Raw genomic sequence first — 20,610 nt, forward strand, 5'->3', positions numbered from 1 at the left:
ACAGTTACTATTATTCTTTGCGCTGTGACGTAACTATAAAGTCGTCGTGTTTATTGTTCACCGAAGATTTCAAGCATCAGGCCCAATTTCGTCTTAATCCGGCCCTGTCTGTAGGTAGATTGTAAGTCGAGTGATCAATGCGTTCGGCCACCGCCATGCATTATGTGCGTGTGCTTATTAATGTTAGCCGATTTACCGTCCAGACGATATATCGCGATATTGAAAAAATATCGTCCAGGCAATATCAACTAGACAATATATCATGAAAATTTGGCAATATATATCGTGTCGGCGATATATCGTCACGATATTAGGCGATATACGTGGGTTAAGTCAGGTCATGGCAACTATTTTTTTTCTGATGGTGTATGTGAACAACGGTGGGGTAGTAAGCACGCACCCAAGTTCAGTCGGTGAGTGACAAGCGTTCGAACATGGAGTTCATGTGAAGCAGGAGCAAAGTTCGTACGTTAAAACAGTTTTCCGCGGCAGAAATGCACGGGAAGCTCTGGGTGTGCGCATGCTATGTCCTATCGAACAGTGGCGAGGTGGATGGAGGCCTTCAAAAGGGGCAGAGTGTCAACTGCCGATCTGCCTCATAATAAAACACTGTTGTCCAATATCCTGTGTTCTGCCTCTTCCCTACGACAGTCTCCTGCATCCAGACTTCATCTGGTGGCTTCATTCGAAGGTACATTCCATACACTTTCAAACGTACATCTTAGATTTTTCATGTTGTCCCCTGTTTGAGAGGAAAAAAATAGTTGCCATGACTAATGACTTAACCCTCGTATATCACGATATTTGGCGATATATATAACGTGTCGACGATATATCGTCAAGATATTTGGCGATATATATAGTGGAGACGATATATCGTCGATATCACGATACGGAACAAGTATCGTATCGTATGTGACGATATATTGCGATATCAAATTTCCGATATCGTCCATCCCTAGTGCTTATAATTATCAAGTTTTATCTGAAATGGAGAGCTAAACTAAGTATAGTATAGAGCCGGTGAAAACATTTTGACAGGCTACAGATAAATGTGAGAGCCAGACATCAGCGTGCTCCAGCATAAGTACGCAATATGGGTTTTGTTTCCGTTGGGGCTCACTTTGAGTAGCCAATCGCCGCAATGTCACTTGAGTATATCAAAACTAGTTTCATTTTTCCTCTTTGGAGCAGCAGGGTACATATGAATCCTAATACAACTCATTTAATGTGAGTGCACTTCATTGTTAGACATGGATTATGAACATCCGAATTAATTTGTATTTTTAATGGTAATTTAACATGCTATAGGACGTGGAGGGACAAAACATTGTTGCCATGTTTTGTCGCTTGGTGGCGAGACATCTCCTTCTCGGACCATAATGGGAAGGCTCTGAAGGGAGTTCCAAGTAGCGTGAGCTTGAAAACTTCCCCGTGAAGTTTGCGTGGGGAATCTCAGGAAACATTATTGATCCTCAATTTTTGGCAACTACGCCACAGCTGTGACGGATAGGCATTCCCGTGCCCTTGTAATGAATGGGCCTCGAGTTCGGATCCCACTATAAACTGTAATTACGGTCCCGATTAGCCTTTCTGTGAATAAATTGTACTTGAAAACAAAACGATATCACTCGACTCTCACCAGGTACCCATTCTGGACCCCTGTGTCGCTCAAGTTTAAGTTTTGTGTGTGAACCTACCTACGTGGCAGAGTGGTTAGCACAGCGCACTACAATGCCAGCGGCCCACGATTAGCCAGCTAAACGAGGGAGAAAAGTGACAAGATGATAAAAATTAAAATGCAAAGTATTAGCTATGTTATTTAACGGGTCACATCTCGAAGCCCTGATGTTGATAATCTGTAAATTTTTCATTTTGAAATTTTTTACCATGTGTGTTCTTTGCGAATGTCTCTTCATCAATTTCCTCACATCACTTATCCTCATCTTCGCGATTAGCCAAAAGCGAAGTAAAATAAACCAAATCAATAAATTTAACCAGCTGTCACAAAGTTATAGGTTATTGTGAATTCATTTAATTGCCCCCCCCCCCCTCCTTTCTCTCTTCCTTCAAATCAGGTCACAGGCAAGCCGTACTTCTAGAGATCTTAATTGGGACATAAACAAGGTTACCCTTGGCGTTGTCTACCGTTCATATGACTTCCCATGCATAAGGTATAAACTAAATTTCCAGGTTGCCTTGTAACGAAAGGGATCATAAAAGGTGTAATTATACATTTCATTACTAGAAAGTTTATAGAAGTTGATTGGTTGCAGCGAAAAATAAAAATAGTTTGAATTCAATGAAGATTGCTTGGGGGTGCAATTTGGTTTTTGAAAGTTGTCGTGCATGTCGTTGGTATTCGCATGTTCCTGTTGTGATAGATGCAGAAGTAATTTTTACGCCTTGTGATTCACGTTCACCTTGTTCAGTAGATTGTGAATCATCTTCGTGGATATGAAATTGCTATTTGAAGCCAACTCCTGGTTTGTTCATTGATTTTTTCTACAACAGAATAATTTTAATGTAATAATTATTAGGGCTGAACGAATGCCGATACATCGATATCGGCTGATACCAGTATTATCGGAAAGTAACGGTTGGAATTGATCTACCGATACTGTCTTTCACGGAGTCAGCAAAAATGCCACGCGACACTTTCGTGGAGTCAAATTGTCCTAGAAATTATGCAAAATTCGAACTTCCTTTTTATTTTGCACGAAGAGCTATATTTTGTGATTACATAATATCTATTTTCATATTATTATGCAATTTGTGAATATTCTAAAGCAAATATCTTGGTAAATTGATGCATATAATTGGAGAAGAATATCTTCACACCAAATTGATCCATATTTTGAATAAAAATTTTAATTATTGTAATTTTCGAGTATTGGTATTGGTTCAATGTGGTATCGGCTCAGCCTTAAGCATCGTCAAAATAAACACATCGCGAAAATTCTCAAACTTTTTTTTTTTTAAACAATTCTCAATTCTAGCTTAGAACTTACATTTTACAAATATGAGTGTGTTTTCAGGTATTTAACGCTGTCACCTCTGTACGTCTTTAGCCCCAAATTTTCTGCTTTCTAAAAAGCGATATGATATTCCAAAATTGAAAAATTGCATGTGCTTAGAATTCCTTCTAGAGCATTCACGTGCCTTTTCATGTGCTCTGCTCTCGCTGTTGCTTAGATTTTCTCAATAGTTTTGTGGTTACGTAAGTTTATTAAACTATTGAGAATATCTTGACATCGGCTAAAGCAAACCACAGGAAGATTCACGTGGATGATATGCACCAGAAGGGAATCTAAAGCGTGTAATTTTTTAAATTTTGGAATATCTAGCGGTTTTTTGAAAGGTGAGGAAATTCGAAATCGGCTACTCTGGAACGAGCTTGGCCATCAAGACTGACTGACTTCTCAGGACTGAATCTATACACTGTTATTAATCACGTTTTGATTAAATTTTAACCTTTACTCTCCCGATGGTACCATATGGTGTCATCAGAGTAAGGTCGTACTGCCCCGATGAGATACCATATGGTATCATGGTGCTGATTACGAAATGATAGTGCTTTTTGGACCTTCATACTCTTATTTTTGGGTGGAAACTCGGACACAGGCCTGGAGCAAGCCTGGGAAATTCGCATTGATGACATACCCCCCCCCCCCCCCGGCAACATATCCATGCCACATTTCCGAACAGATTTCACATTTTGGCTCATTATTCAACTTGTATGACACCAAGGAACATGAAACATGTTTCATTCTCTTTGGAAACGTCCATTCTTTGGAAAGAATACTAAGGTTTGCGCCTTCTCCCCAAAATAGCGGGAGAAGAGGGTGCAAAGTCAGATTTTTTGTTTTTTCATTGAAATTCGGGGGTCGCGACCCCCAAAACTCCCTTCCTCGGTTCGGCGTTCTGAATTATACACGGTTGCATGCTCTAATGTTTTAGCTGCAAAACGAAACTTATCCGAAATAGATTGCTCCCATTGTGCCCGAGTTATAACAATTTTCCTCCAAAAAATGCAAATTACCTATTTTTCGTAAAAAAAAAAAAGATCATTTTGGCTTATTATTCAACTTGTATGGCACCCAAGAACATGAAATATGTTTAATTCTCTTGAGTAATGTCCATTCTTTGAAAATAATACTAAAGTTTGCGCCTTCTCCCCAAAATAGCGGGAGAAGAGGTGCAAACTCCAGATGTTTCTTTTTTCCATTGAAATTCGGTGTCATGCTTCCCCTCCAAGCCCCACCCTTCCTCGGTCCGGCGTTCTGAATTGTATACGGTTGCATGCGCTGATGTTTTAGCTGCAAAACAAAACTTATGCGAAGGAGATTGCTCCCATAGTGCCCGAGTTATAACAATTTTTCTCACATTCCCGCCGAGAAGCCCCGGGCGAGAAAGGGGGTATTTTCGTAAACCTGTTCGGGAGTCTAAAGATTTTAATAATCGTAGAAATTATCTAATCTGTCCAGAACTCATCGAATGTGCCAGAATCCTATCCCCCCCCGAAAGCCCAACCTCAGTTACTATAAGGCGCTTCGACGCCAGGTGTCCCGGGTTCGAATCCCGGTATGGGTGTTCTTTGCGTCTCCTTATCAGTTTCATGTCATTACTTTCTCGTCGTCGCGATTAGCCAAAAGTAGAAGAAAGGGGACTTAAAATAACCTATGCCAGTCAGTTCATTTTTCCATTGATGTTTGCATTCGAAATGTTTCTCAGTATAAAATTTTACAACTTATATGTGGAGACTCTCTCTGACAGACACGAAGGTAAGAGAACCATATCAAGGTCCATTGAGCAAAATTTACATTAGTGTATAGTGTAAATTGAATTTTAATTGTAAGTATTGCATTGCTGGTTTGAAGTTCCCAGAACGTCGGGGCTTTGTTAATCTGATGCCTCTTTGACCTTAATGCATCACTCGTTACGAAGCTGATTCACAGCTAATTCTTTTTTTTAATCAGGTGGGAGTCTTGGAGCGATTTGCCTGTCTCAGCTTTCTCACACAGCCAATCCATGTGCACGTTGGCGTTTATTTCTTGCCATTTCGCATTTGGATATGCAACGCGTATCAAGATTGCAGTTTTGGAATTTTTCCACCCCGTTATTATTGTGATTGCGAAATATAGCTACGCGATGGGAATAGCCTCCTCACCTACTCCCTGTACAGTTGACTTATATTGCAGACAGTCTGGCGAAAAGGATCGTTCAGCGCGGGCGGCATGTTGGGAAAGGTTAGCGCCATTGCAAAACACACCTGAGATGAACAAACTTTGGCTGGCTCGCGTGTTGGTTTCTTCCATTCGCCCGGTTGGCTATTGTTGTTGTTTTGGGACAAGGACCTCGTTGGATCGTGAGCAGGAGCACCGCAAATAGGTGCAGACGCTTGTTCCCGTTTCCTAATCGCCCAGGTTGGTGCGTCGACTCCCGCAAGGTGAAAGGGCAGATGATTCCTCAAGATTGGCTCAAATCCCATTTCTGATGTAAGTATGAAGTAACGTTAGGTTGTGGGTGCATAGGAGTTCGATACTTCTCGATGATAGGACCTCCCCGATGGCGTAGTGGTAACATCGTTGTCTTGTAAACAAGGGTTTCCGGGTTCGATACCCGGTGGATGCACCTAGTGGTTTGGATCCCACTTTGAACTGTAGATCCAGTCGCGATTAACCTTTCTGTGCATAAATTGGACTTAAACTTTTCGGTTATATTATAACCACGGACTCTTCTCTTTTTTATTAATTAATTACTTGTTTAAAACAAATTTCTCAAAAATAGTACTGGTTCTATTCAAGCTGATCTTTGTCGACATGTCTGCGCATGGGTATTCTCTGTGAATGTCCCTTCCACAATGTCATGTCATCCTCATCTTCGCAGTTGGCCCAAAGTGCCAAAAGAGCTAACTAAAATAAATCGAATAATTTGATCAAATCACTGTTAATTGAAATAATGGTGAATTCTTTCATTAGAATCAGAACTAACTGAGATATTAGGCAATCTCTATATTCTTCGTAACTAACCGTTACCAGGAAGTTTGTCAGTCTGTTTTATGTTCAGAATATGCTAATTGGGACTGGGCCATACCACTCTTCAATGCGCCCCCACAGAGATTGCACAATTTATTTTTAAAGGCACCTGTAGGCTTAATTTCATTTCACCAGAGGCGAAACCATGTTTAAAATTGGTTTACTTCATATGAATAAAAATAGATGTCATCCATTCTATTCACTAGAAAATTATTTTTATTTTATCATTGTACTTAAATGTCATTTACTCGCTATTGTAAGTTTACTTCAAATTCCTTTGTTGATTGATATTTTCGCAATCACCTGATCTCATTATGATGAATCAGGTTCTGCGTCAGCAACACTCCTAATTTATCATATTCTGCAGAAAAGGTTCCTCATGGAAACTGATAGAGGAGTGTTTGGAAATCAAATCTTGTTGAAATGTAATCTGTAGAAGTCAAGGATCCATCACTTTTACAATGCTATAGTGCAGGTTCGAAGATTCTGGACCTTGATATTAGGTGCCGACATCAGGCAACTAATGCATATTATTTAGGCGCGAAAACTAACTAGAGAAAATCTTCAGCCCGTGGTTTCGATGTTAGAGAGAACTATTTTTTTACTTGGTAAATTTGAGCTTCCAAGTGACATGTCACTCGTATGCCCGAGGGCACGTCGCGTATTGTTTCCCACTTAGGATTCATATATATCATGGTGTTCTCCGAAACCAGCTATTGGTGTAAAGATATAATCACAAAGTTATTCGATCCCTTAATGTCGTTGAAGATTTTTCTTAAAAAGTGAACTCTGGCGAAATTGTAACGGATCAGCGATACCTTGTTTGATAACAAGTGCACGGTCACCGGGAGAATTGCGTGTGTTCTCACGATGGAATGTGGGAAAAACGTTCTTTATGGGAATGTGTGTCAGGGATGTGGTACTAAATGTTACAAGCATGTTGCGCAGGTATTTAAAAGCCCTTTTCCGCGAGAGAAAGTGCACCAAGTAATATATTTAAAAAGCATTTGACTGGTATGTTTCGTTGTCTGATGGAAGGAATCTCAAAAGATAAGGATCAGCTCCAACTCGTGTGACGTAAACTGGAAACGATATCAGCATCGGGTTGCATGCTTGGGAAATACAGGGTGTCCGAAAAGTATTTTCCTGACTACAAACTTTATTCATATCCTCTATATGTAAGGCAGAGTTGTGAAAGTGGTGCCAAAATGTTGGAAAACTAACCAAGTTTTTTTTTTTGTTGCAGGTTTCAGTAACGTGGCTGTAGTGTAACAGTGTCAGTGGCCATGAAATCGGAAATGTTCACAAATCAGGGAAAAAGACTGAGTCTTATTGGAGACCCGTTCACCAATAAGAGTGCAGAGGAACTTTCAAACACCGTATGGCAAGATGCCGCCCCTATGTCGAGAGCATTATGTCGTGGTATGACAAGTTCAAGACCACAGAATCTGTTGCTGACTTATCGAGAAGTGGCCGAACATCAAACCTCAGCGATTTCAAACAACGTAAAACATCAGCCAAAAAGGTTATCTTCATGATATAATTCACAAACTTTTATTGTTTCGTGCATACAAAGTGCAAATTGTACAGGCTTTGTTGCCTAATGATACCAGGGGACACACTGATGTTCTTCCAGATTTGTGAACATTTTCAGTTTCCTGGGCACTGACACTGTTACATTACAGCCACTTTACTGAAACCTGCAACAAAAAAACTTGGTTAGTTTTCCAACATTTGGCACCACTTTTACATCTCTACCTTACATATAGCGGATATGAATAAAGTTTGTAATGAGGGAGAGACTTTTCGGACACCCTGTATAACTTGACATACCCAGTCTTCTGGCCAGAAGAATTTTTGTGCAAGTGTTATGTATTCGCTGTCACAAAAGAATTGACCACTCTTGGAATTTGTTTCATTTCGTATCGTTGGAAGTCTCAGAACTGTGTGATGATCCAGGATTGACTATTGATAGCTACCCTCGTTTCCTAATGTCAAGCAGTTTTTCTTAAGTAAAAAAGGTTGTTCATTTATGTATTTTTTAAATTAAAGCAAAAAGTTCGTCAGATCATGTAAAGTGCTGGTGCTTCCCCTCTCGCGTTTGGAATAGACCTTTCCAGCTAGTTTTGTCTTCCCTGGCTGGACTGTAGCGATTTGATTTTGTGGAACAATTTGAAACTAGAACTTCTAGAATCTAACGATATTTAATGTAAGCTTTGAAGTAGTCTATGCCTATTTATTCTTCGAAAACATTCAGTAATTTTCCTCGTAAATCATAGCAATGCATTAGAAGCGTGTAGTGCAAAACGTCAGTGCACAGCGTTTTGACCGCTAGCAGCAAACTGCCATGCTTAATATTAATAGGGTAACACATTAAAAGGTAGCGCGCGCCTCTTTGTACTAACGGTAGAATTGTTGAATGAGTTAGCAGGGGATATTTTATCTATTTCTGGTAATAACAGAGGAATGAAGTTGAACATTTGCCAGAAATTTTGAACATTTCCATATCTTTATATCTTGGTTGGTAGCTGCTTATATTAATTAAATTTTCAACTTCAGAATTTTGTTTATATCTTTGTCAATAGAAGGGGGGGCCTATAACTCCGAACAACTTTTTTCAAGGTAGAAGATTAAATATTGAGATTAGAATCAAAATTTTTCGTAGGCGTGAACATTTTAACTAAAAAATTGAGTTCTCTCACTGCATAAAATCGTTAAAAGTAGCCTTTTCCGTAATTGTCTGCATTGTATAACAGTACCTTGTCATTGAAATATCTTTGTTGCGGTTGCCTGCTTCGGCAATCTGCAGGCCTGAACTTGTTCTGCCGTCGCCTTGGCCTTGGACGGACAGTATATCCAGAACATGAATGTTCTGCACAGTTTAGCAGCTCTTTTTGACGGATGAACGGTTCCTGGAAGTGCCAGCCAGCTGAAGGGGTGTTCCGAACAGCAATCGGCGTTGGTGTAAGTAATATCAGTTGTACTGCTACTCGCTCCTGTTGACATTTCCGATTTATGGTTTGTTGATTGTGTTGTCGTTTCCGTTTTCACATTTGCGAGTCGCGGTTGATCAGCAGTGGACTTTCCTCTTCCTTCGTATGTATGTGTGTGTGTCTATATGATATGAATAAGCATTGAACTTGACAGCGCTGTTTCCCTTCTGTATGCTTTCCAAGCATTTGAGGATCGTTTGTTGTAGCATGTTTTGTGAATGACGTCATGCCAATTCGCACTTGTACACTTTGTCTTCAAAGGGCGTGACTTTGTTGGACGTGAAGGAAATAAGAAATACTTTGCTTTGAATCGTCATGGAGTGGTGAAGCAGGAGATGCGGGACTCGCTGAGTTTTCCATTACGTTGCTACAAAGATTTCAAACTAATAATAATTACTTATGTATTATCACATTATATCCTCTTGTCGTTCATGTCCTATCTCCTGTTTACAAAGTCTAGTCAGTCATAAGCGGGGCGTTGGGTATAAAGTGAAATTAGTACTGGCCCAATGTTTATATTTTTGGAAACTTTTTAAACCAAGTCAAACTTACAAATACTTAATAAGCAGGATAGTTCATAAGCTACCAATTAATTGAACTTTTAATTGTACAGTCACGGACACTTCTGGGTTGTAATGATGTAATGTAAGTCAATGAGGTTGTTACAAGCCAGAAGTGTCAGTGACTGTACTTCTATACAGGGTGGATTGACTTAAATCAGGTTGATGTAACACTGATTTAAATCACTCTAAATTAATAATTTTTAGAATAATAGCCTATACATAATAGTGTTGCGGACGGGACGGGACAGGCTTTTAAAAATTCGAGACGAGACTAGATTGACCATGTGTCATAAGACAAACGAATATTTTCGAGACGAGACAGCATTTCCACGAGACAGGCCGAAGTCTCGTCTCGTGGGCAACACTAATACATAAGGATTTTGTAGAGATTAGAAACACTTTTGATGAAACTGCATTAATCTCGTAATCATTTAATGGTGATTATTAGGTTCTAAGATAGGAAAAGAAAGGAAATAAAATATATGTACTGATGGTGTGAAGCTCATACGAAAGGAAATGTAAACATAGGATTTCTCTTGATTTAAAATTCAATAACTTTATGGGCAAAAATAGCAAACATTTTGTACATCCACAATGTTTTATTTTCACTGGAAGAAAAGTTACTGAACTTATTATTTTCATTACCACACTTAACAAACTTTTCCATAGTAGTTAGTTACAGTATCAGAAAAGTGTAGGTTTACGTATATTTTTTATTTGCTTTAATCAAACTGTTCAAATATTTTACAGGCCCGTTTACTAGACAAAACCTTTCTATAAAATGCATATATCTATGCGCATGGTGCCAGAAAACATGCAAGCAATTTTAAGTTGTTTTTTAAAAAAAGAAAGTCCATTTAAATAAAAGAGTATATTTAAATAAAAATAATAAACAAATGATTTTTATCCACCCCTGCTTCTATATACAACACCCTCTCACTCGTGACTATGCAGGGTGGAGAAAAACAACTTCGACAAACGTAGGTTAGTGGCCATGAGAAGAAAAAGTTTCCACCAATATTACCTCGAAAGCGCCAGTAGTTAATGTATAAAGTTAAAAAGAAATGTATTTAGTAAAGTTACGTGGCCGCGGTGGCTCAGTCGGTAACGCGTCTGACTACCATGCTCAAGGTCCCGGGTTCGATCCCCGGCCGGTTCAAATCCGGGAACTTTTCTAACGGTGAAAGCGGCCCCGGCGCCCACCCAGCGTCGAATAACATGGGTACCTGGGGGAAACCCTGGGGGGTAAAGGCGGTCAGGGGCGTGATGCTGATCACATCACCCCCACTCACGACCGGATCAAGAAAGTGTGGGGCGTTACCCCCACACCCCCTATACGCCTTCATGGCGTGGTGCTATGCACAGGGGAACACTTTACCTTTTTTACCTTTTTTTAGTAAAGTTGCTGGCATCCCGGCATCGAGTTTTAAAAAGGGAATTTACAGGGCCGCAGCCTACAGAAGGTCGAAAACCAGTCCTTTTTGTGCTGCGGGCCACCATGACGGAAGTCTGTTGTGTCGAAGGTGTCTGCACGGTTTCTGTGTATCAGCTGCCAATCTTCGACATGACTGGCCACCTTTCACTTCTGACTGCCTCACTTATTCATCTCGTAAACCCGGAATGGTCTTGGCGAGCCAAAGTACGTTGGACTCACGAACGAGGACGTAAACTTTTAATTGCTCTAATAAAGAAGGTTTCTTTCGCAGTTAATCTAGACTTTATGATAACAGTCAACTACGATTTCCTAGCATTAAGTTTGACAAATGTTGCAAATATAGTACACCAGGTAAGAAATGTTAGAAATTTGACCGTAAGAAACGGTAAAGTTTAGATACGTGTCACTGTAGTTGCTGATAGGAGCATATTGATGATAAATACATTTGGTGAACAGTGAAGTTTGTAAGGTACACAGGCATTAGAATGTTAGCACATGCAATTTTTACGAAGACATGTACATTTTAAATGTTAATCACCTCAAAATCAAACGATGGAACAACTGTTTAGTTTCCTATCGATGTTCAGTGTTCTGTTGTACGTCTTACAACTTGTCCATAAAAAAAATGCAGGGAGGTATCAGGTGTAATATGTCAAATATGTGTATTGAGTAATGAACAGAGCAGTGGCGTATGCTGGTTCTAACGAGTGGGTAATCTCCGACCCTTGATCCTCAAACTCCAAAAGTTTTCGTGCAATTTGTCAGGATCCATATTGGATTTAGGAATATTGTGTCGGAATGTTTGTCTTATTGCTACGACCACAATAAATTAATTATTGCAGTTTATTATACGTGTAGAATTTCAAATAATAAAACAAGACAGTATTATAAAGCTATAAAAAGACAACCTGTGAAATATAAAATGAAATACGTGCACTGGTGAAATAAAAATCCGCAATATTAATTTAAGTGCAAAATTCAACTTACCCCAGGACCCGATTACTTGTGCCGTACCACATCCAAAGCACGCTGTTTGTCCAGTTGCACGTCAATACGTGTCTGTGCGAAAGATTGCAGCTTAACAAAGGAAGTTATGTGACTTTTGGATTTTTCATGTTTGGCACAAGCGTTGCAAAGATTACAGTATCCGCCACGCGTCCATACATTCTTTTCAGCCCCGAAAAGTAAGCACGGCCAACAAAAAAGCAAAGCTTATTAACACTTATACTTCCTGTCAACCATGGTGTTTTGTCACAATTTGCTTGCTAAAAAATGCCTCACATATTCCCGATTTTTGTCTTTGTGTGTAGAAATAAGTTCAAGCGACGACACTGGCCTACCTGTATTAACAATTTGCAACTTCTCCTGAAAAGATCTTGTTCCAAAAGGTTTCACCAGCAAATCTTGTATCACATCCTTACCCTTTAACACAGCACTATCACGACAAACACTAACACCTAAATAAATAATAAACACGAAGCACAGCACGAGTTGTGTTCCTGGCTCAGAATGAAATTCCCAATGAGTGATTAAAAAAATCCCTTTTCGAGCTCGAAATGACAGGTTTTAAAAGTTCGAATCATTGCAGGCCAGAGCCAGAATTTTATTTCGGGATGGGGATCATCCCTTATTAGCAGCCGCCACATAAAGTTGAAACAGTGGGATTAGAAGTCCTGAAGACGAATCTCAGATTATTACAACGTATTATGCAAGGTGTTTAATCCTGCCAATGAAGTAAAATTAATTACCACTATACACTTTTTAAATTAGATATTTGTAGGATTTCGGGGAGGGGGGTTTCAGCCCCCCGAGTCCTTCACCTGGCTACGTGCCTGGTGTGTGTTTTCGATTTATGTTTAATTCGTTCATCTTCATCACTATTAATCTAGAGAGGCGGAATATAGCAACTTAAATTAACTAATATATATATATATATATATATATATATATATATATATATATATATATATAATTTATTTTTGATATCTTCCCCCTTAAAAAATATTCAGTTCCGTGAAAGAAGTATTCTCGCTGCTTTTGAAGATTAGAGAGGAGAAACTATCACTATTTTTGTAAATACAAGGATGGGGGAGTCAGCATATAGGTGCTTTAATTGCTTAAGTTTTGAATTTGAATTTAGTTTGCTTCATCTTCAATATCTAAGCTTTTTCCTTTTGATAAATTAATGTTCAAGTAACAGAAATCAGCAAGACAGAAGCAAATGCAAAGTGAAAATTAGCGTAGAATTGGTTTGCCCATGTTATTCAATTTTCCTGTTCTTCGCACTCTACCGGGTAGGTTTTGCCTAGTTCAGTGGAGGGAACTTAAAAGGCTCTGGAGGTTGAGAGTGCGACCGGTGGACTCTCACAAGAAGTAGGTTATCCTGGGCACGAATCACCGCGCCTGAGAAGCAGTGTTTCCTCCCCCTCTTTCCTCTCTCCTCCCTCTTCGCCAAGGGTTGTAAGGAAAGCGGGAGAAATGACGTCAGGGTGAGATTCCCTGAAATCATTCCACCGGCTGGAGAAAGGTTCCCGGACATTCAGCGGCAAACGGTTGGAAGCATTCGCGCGCTGGAAGCAAAGAAATGTATGCATCGAAATTGGTTTGGAAGAATATTGCGAAGAAATGTATGTATATATATATATTTAAAAAAAAAAAGAAATACAGCCGGGTCATCTGCGATTACCTAGATGACCCAGAGTATACGCCGCTGGAACAGAGTTACATGATAGAGACTTGTTATAATGTGACTACATTGATACTTCGTTTTCATTCTTTGTACACACATTTCGGAGCTTTTTCATATTAATGAGAATGAAATGATTTTACAGGAAGGGGTAGAAATTATGGCTTTATCGCAATCTAATCATGTAGGTTGAATTGTATATTTTGCAAGTACGCTGTATAAAGTTCCTGAGTAATAAGTGAGACGAGTGTATAAATCCATTTCCAAAAAACACGTAGATTCAATACTGATGGACAATTTGCCTACTGTTATCTTGACGTGTGATTGTACTATCCATGTGTGCAATTACATGTCCTAATATGAACTCTAATTATACGCCGCACAAGGTATCAAGGGACCAGGAAGGATCTAGTTGCAGGTTAGTAGATCGAGATAGACGCAATTTGATTCAATTTCTATTGAGATTGCATGAAGGAGCGGATTCGGGTAATAACATCTTGGAACTTTGGTTGCAGATTTTTAACGGAGAATCCGTGACGGGAGTGCACAGCGCGCTATGAGGCCAGGGGTCTCGAGTTCGAATCAAGAATTCCGGCATGGATGTTCTTTGTGAGTTTCCCTTCATCAGTTTCATCACTTCCTTATCGTCGCGATTAGCCAATAGTGGCACAAAAGCGATGCTATGCTAAATAACATTTTGAAAGACAATCATCGCACCCGGTTAAGATTTCTATTGTGCTCTAACAATGCAACAGAACTTCTGAGAATTCTACTACATTGAACATTACGGCCGCCATGAAGGTACATTAATCTACACACTGACATTCTTCAACCCCATCTGTTCTATGGTGGGCGATAGCGGCGCAGGGCAGGAGCGATTGTGTGGTTTCAGACATCTCCAAATTCCGAGGCCTCGTTTCTTGCCGCTGGCGAGCGTAGGTGTACTCGGCCACCTTTTTTTGTGTGCGATAATTAATTGCGCTGGGCAGATAGTCATTTGCCACATCTTTTTGATGAACAGGATTCTATTTGATACAATCATGTGCTCCAGTGGCCTTGACCTCGGCTGCTTCGTGAAGGTTAACGAACTCGTTCGTGACTATTCCATGGTCACGGTTCTTGATGATCAGAGCCTAGTCGGTCCTGTTTCATGGGGCATAATCGTAGGCAATGAACCGTAGGAATGGATCTCGTTCATTGGCAACTCTTGTTGGTTTCTTTTATATCATTCGTTCTGTTCTGTTTTCCAGTCGCCAGGCGCGTCTGCAGGAGTAGCAAGTTGAAGGTGTACCTGGGCTGTCGAATAAGGCTTTAAGTTTCGCGTTCGATTCCTGACGGGGGAGTGGTTACAATACATTATGCATGTTATGTTATTCTTATTTTCCGTCGCTCCGCTTAGGCTAATCGCAAATGTGAATACTGATGCGATATTCACAAGGAATGTCGCTTCTCCGATGGCGTAGTGGTAACATAGTCGTCTTATAATCAAGAGGTTTCGGGTTCGATACCCGGTGTAGGCACATAGTGGCCTACTTTAAACTATAGGTCCAGTCCCAATTAGCCTATATGTGCATAAAGTGTACTTAAAAACTCAAAGGACGGGAAGGTGAAACTCAGGACTGCCTTAAATGCCAATTGCTGCTTATAATCTATAACTTGTAGTGCTTTGAAAGCGTACTACATGTAATTGGCGCACTTTTCCTCTAGGCCCCTAATGACCCCCTCCCCCCCATAACATATCTTGCAAGGGGTCCCTGAGATTCCCGATGGAAGACTTTGCACAATTCCAGCCCTTCTTTTAATGACAAAGCGGCTGCTTTAGCCTCAACGAACAATTAGTGATATTTAGGGAAATAACTAAATTTAGTTTCTTTTCCCACGGTGGCCATTGAAAAGCGCATATTTTTTTATGGATGCAACTGCGAGTTCTGCGGACACACACAGACCACCACCATCAAATGCTGTGTAGGCATTCTCACTAAATCTACCTCTCGTTTATTTTTCTACCATGAATCATAGCTACATCATTTATTGATGCTGCTTTTAATTGTAAAGAGAGAGTTAAAAAAGGAATTAACTAGACACAAGAGATCGGCTGGTGAAACGATCAATCAAATGTGGAAATCGTAGCATAATTTTTACAGCGCATTGGATTTTGAAATTAAAATTCATGGCTTTCATTTCCGTTGTTTCTCTCAAACTATTCATCCCATCATTGTTACAGCCGAGATAAAACGTAATGTTCTATTATTGAGAGAGAGTCGTGAAAAGTCCCAATCCTTTGTGTGGTGTCGTTTACGCCGATGGAATAGGTCCGCCAAGCCGTAAAACTGCAATAGTGTAACACATTGCTCGAAAGTTTCTAATAACAATTTATTATTACTTTCCATAAAGTAGATTAAGTGAACGAGAAGCTGGACTATTTTTACAGCATTTCTTACACATCGTGAGTACTCTGGCAGTGTTGGCAACCTAGCCTTTTTGATACTAAAAATAAAGACATTTGTTATTGAAATTGATTGTGAATATGGTGATAATTTTAAACGATTAAATAATTGAACAGGTAACAGACTTTGTATATTTGGGAAGCCATATTTCACAGTTCGAACACCAAAAAGATGTTTCACGGTGCCAAATCAAATTCCTTATTACGAACTCCGAAAACTCTCCTCGTGGGTGGAAAGTCGGCCACTTAAACCACAACAAGATATGTCTTCAGTGTTGTTTTTAGTTCTTAGTTGTGCTGCGTCCTCTCCAAATCTTCAGTTTGAATAAAGTCGTGCCGGATTTTCATCATGGCCAAATTTTGGCAAAGTGTATCTCCTTGAATCTATAGTCCATGTAGCTATGTTCTAGCGGGGTGATCAAATCGAAAAACCACGACCTATTGCTTTGGCAACTTTGGCGACCAAACCCTCCCATCTGCACTGAAATGAAGAGAGTTGGATTCACATGAAAATACATTTTTGGGCGTTTTTGGGAGAGAAAAAAATAGCAAAAGAGTGACCTTTTTCTTTACATCTCTCAAAAACGGATTCTATATTGTGTCTTACGCTTATAGCCGGCTTTAGACGAAAGCATTTTCCTTAGTATGTTTCTTAACATTTGTGCCATGACCAAAATTCTGTGTAAAGTGAGACATGTTATGGCATTTCAGCTGCCATGGCATATTTCATGGCTTGAATGTTTCAAGTCCTTATCATGGTGTTTCTAGTTCTAAAATGCATTTTTATAGTGCCTATATATGTCTATTTTGAGGGTTAGTGCCTATTTTGCTTAATCGTACCTAAAACTTCCTGTTCTTCCCCTTACTTCAACTTGTTAACGCACCTGTGACTTCCACTATATTGAAGAATGTAAGTCTTTGTATTGAAGTGACTGAAAATGCTAGTCGCCAGATTGAGAGTCGCAAGGAATGTCGGATCATTGGAAATTCTAAATTTCGCTTAATCATGGTAAGCAAACTGGACAACTGGTTGGTAACTTAGGCCCGTTTTAGACGAAAGCATTTTCCTTAAAATATTTTGCCATGACCAAAAAGCTACCATGTAAAGTGAGAAATGTAATGGCATTTCATATGCCATGGCATATTTTATGGCATTTCTCAAGGATAGAACCGGCTCTATTTCCGTAGCATAACCAATCAGAACCGACCTCACGGACACGAGTGCAATTGTAATGGCGGCCGCGCGAGATGTAAACAAAGTATCACTTCACACTTTTAAAATACGATAACTATTCAACCGAGAGGAATATCGCTTCGTATTAAATGGTTTTAGGCAGAGAAGAATGGCGCTGATTAAATACATACTTTACAACGTTTACTGTACACGTATAGAAGGATATATTAGCTTTTTTCAATTGTAAACACTGTGCACACAGTATTGACGGTGTAACTCGACGTGCCTTTCGTGCTGTATGTATTGTACATTGTAATTGAAACAGCTAACCGAAATGTTTTCGCGTAAAGTTCTGTCTGCTATAAGATTTTTGGAAGGATTTACATAGCATTTATGCTTTCGTCCAAAGCCGGCTTAAGTCTTTGAGTTGGAAAACTTTTATTCGTTATTAATTGTTTACAAACTTGTATTTTGGAGCAACCGATAGGTGTGAAGAAATAATTTCATGCAGTTTCGCAATTTCAAACGAGACGTCAGAATGGCGTCGACAAGTACAGATGATAAAGGAAATGCCTGACAAGTGCACTGTATGGATACATTACAAATATGATTTCCTGTCATTCCTGCGAATGCCTCGACACCACGGCAAAGGATGTTGTAGGCGGACCGTGGTTTTTTTGTGCGCGCTGCACGTCGGGAGCAAAATGTGTCCTTTTCCAGGACCAAAAGAAACACATCCGGGAAAACAGAAAAATCGTGAATAATGTTGGAAATTGGTTGATTTCTATGTAGTAATGAAAGAGAATTTCTACATCCGTAGCAGTGGCCTATGCGGAATCTAACATTTGGACTAGCTCACTATGACACCTGGTCCTAGCGGTAGTCAGGTTGCCAACTCCCTACGAATTCAGGTTGCCTGCCAACTTCAGAATCGCAATTTTCTTCTTTTTGAAATCAGGTTAATTCACAGTTTCTAATAGATTTTTCTTCAGTATTTTACTTTATAGGCTTCAGGCTTCGCAGATAGCCTAGGTAGCCTAGAATATACGCTCCTGATACCTAGGTATAACGGAATTACGTTTTAGGAACTTATAATTTATTGGTGACCCTCTTGTTATGTTTACATATCAATTATGTTTAGTATATTTGTCTATACCAATGGTTCTCAACCTTCCCGAGTCCGCGGTTCGATAAATTTATTTTTTTTAAACTCGATGCCCCGATCCTAGCAATTTTACTCGTAAATAGCTTTCTATTTTTTTTTTAAAAAAAAAGTTTTACGTTAATATGTACTCTTGATTTTTCCCCCCGGTTCATACATATTTTTACAAATAATTCGCTTCTTTTAAATCCAGTGTATACGCAGATAGACTAACCGAACTGGACCTGGAGTTTAAAGTGGGATTTGAACCATTGTTTTGCTGCACAAGATTTCGAACCCGGGTCTCCTTCATTACAAGGCGTCGACTTCACTACGCCATCAGGAGGCCCCAGATTTCGAGAAGAGAACGGGAACTACACATACCCTTTTTTTTTTGTCTTTGTTATTAGTCCCGTGTACGTTCGCTGCACTTTTTCACACTCGGTGTAGTGCAGGTGTATCCCGGTGTCAGGCTGATGCAAGGAAATGACGTTCGCTCAACTAGACGAATAGGGATTTCAAGTTCAGAAGATTCAACAAATGCACGCACCGCGTGACCACACGCTACACCGCTGCAGAACGTAGTACAAACTGCAGGCACAGAATACACTACTGGACACCAAATCAAATGAAGTAGACGAGTCGGTGTTGCTACGGGAAGTCGACATAACTTTTCACTTTCTCGTTCAGAGCTAAGATTATTTTCTGTAACATCTTGACATTTGAAACAGGTTGTGTTATTTTTGGTACCAGGAATTTTGACATTTGCGATATTTTTCTGCTGCAGTGTAACTTCTCTGGCGCTTTCTCTTCTTATTCCGGGCCATAGAAACTTGCCTGCACTTAATTTCCCGTACGAGTCATGTTTGACATTCAGAGGAATTAGCCAATTGTGAAATTGCTTTCTTCTAAATAATTTTACGAGTACAGGAAAGCGAAATTCATATAATGCTGCTAAATATGTCGGGAGATGTGTAAGCATTTCTTGAGGAGCAGAGAAATAAGAATTATGGGGCACTAGGATTGCTCATTAGCAATGAGATTTTCTTAATACTGTATGGGTAGCATTCTCGCGTTTAGAGAATCCGGTCCCGGGCTCGATCCTCGGTGGAACCACTGTACTTTGATGTTCCACTTCAAGCATCCTTAAGTACAGTTGAGGAACCCGTCACCCGATGTGAAGTCGCTTTGAAGGGCTCTGTCCTGAAAAACTTTGTTCAAAGTGAAAATTTCACAGTTTGTAGAGCAATGAAGCTTCACGACTGTCCCTTCATCAGTTTCATCTAATCATCAACCATCCTCATCGTCGCGATTAGCCATGCGTGGTAGAAATGCGACGCTAAATAAAAATGCAAGATTGATCGCTACGAGTATGTGTTCAGGTTTCCGAGTGACACTGAGAAATCCAGAAAATGTCGGAAAGAATCGCCTATGGCCATGAAAGTCCTTAAAAAGACAGGGAAAATATAAATACTCAAATCTGGAAAAGTTAGGAAATGTTAAATATCATTGCTGTACTTATGATATGGAATCTTTACTAATCGTTTACAATAGGTGCTGATATGTAATTAATAATAATAATAAAAGCTTGAGTCCGCTATTACATGGTGTCTACCAGTCATATAAGTCAAGAACAAGTAACCAACAGGATGTCAATAATAAGTCAAGAAATTATACTTGTGATCAATAATTTTAGCTTCTAGTTTATTTTACTTCACTTTTCTGCCCCCTTGGCTAATCGTGAAGATGAGGATTAATGGTGGGTGGTAAGATAAGATGAAGGGTCAATGGACCACTGACTACACTAGCCCCACCGTAAGAGTCTAGATGTCGGATCCTCGCTGGTCTGCCAAATCCAGTCCAGGATGCATTTAAAGATAAATCAGGTCTAATTCGCTTGTTAAATACAGCTTCAGTTTTAATCTTAACTCGCCTTTTGGTAGAGGTTTTTCATTACATAAATATTTATTTTCTTAATTGCCAATTTTACCTAATTAGGGGTCGAATAAATAAAGGTTAAGAAAAATGAAAAAGTAAAGAATTTTGGATTTCTTATTATGGTCGAGACTCTGTATTAAATTAAACTACCGCTATTCAAAAATATACAGTGAACAGAAATAAAGTACGCTAAAAA

General features: G+C 39.5%; 1 protein-coding gene across 3 annotated transcripts in view; it reads left to right on the forward strand.

The window, feature by feature from the left end:
* The window catches only part of spoon (A-kinase anchor protein spoonbill), a 117,501-nt gene that overhangs the window by 52,610 nt on the left and 44,281 nt on the right, over window positions 1–20,610 (forward strand). The window contains exon 1 of one of the 3 annotated variants that reach the window (XM_083125618.1): window positions 8,983–9,002. The exons of the other annotated variants lie outside the window; for them this stretch is intronic. The gene's annotated coding sequence lies outside the window, so the exon portion shown is untranslated. Of the gene's footprint in view, window positions 1–8,982; window positions 9,003–20,610 lie in introns of those variants that run through there. 3 annotated transcript variants of the gene reach the window in all.

Source organism: Lepisma saccharinum, chromosome 7 (genome assembly GCF_977018435.1).
Source record: "Lepisma saccharinum chromosome 7, izLepSacc3.1, whole genome shotgun sequence".
Classification (NCBI taxonomy): Eukaryota; Metazoa; Arthropoda; class Insecta; order Zygentoma; family Lepismatidae; genus Lepisma; species Lepisma saccharinum.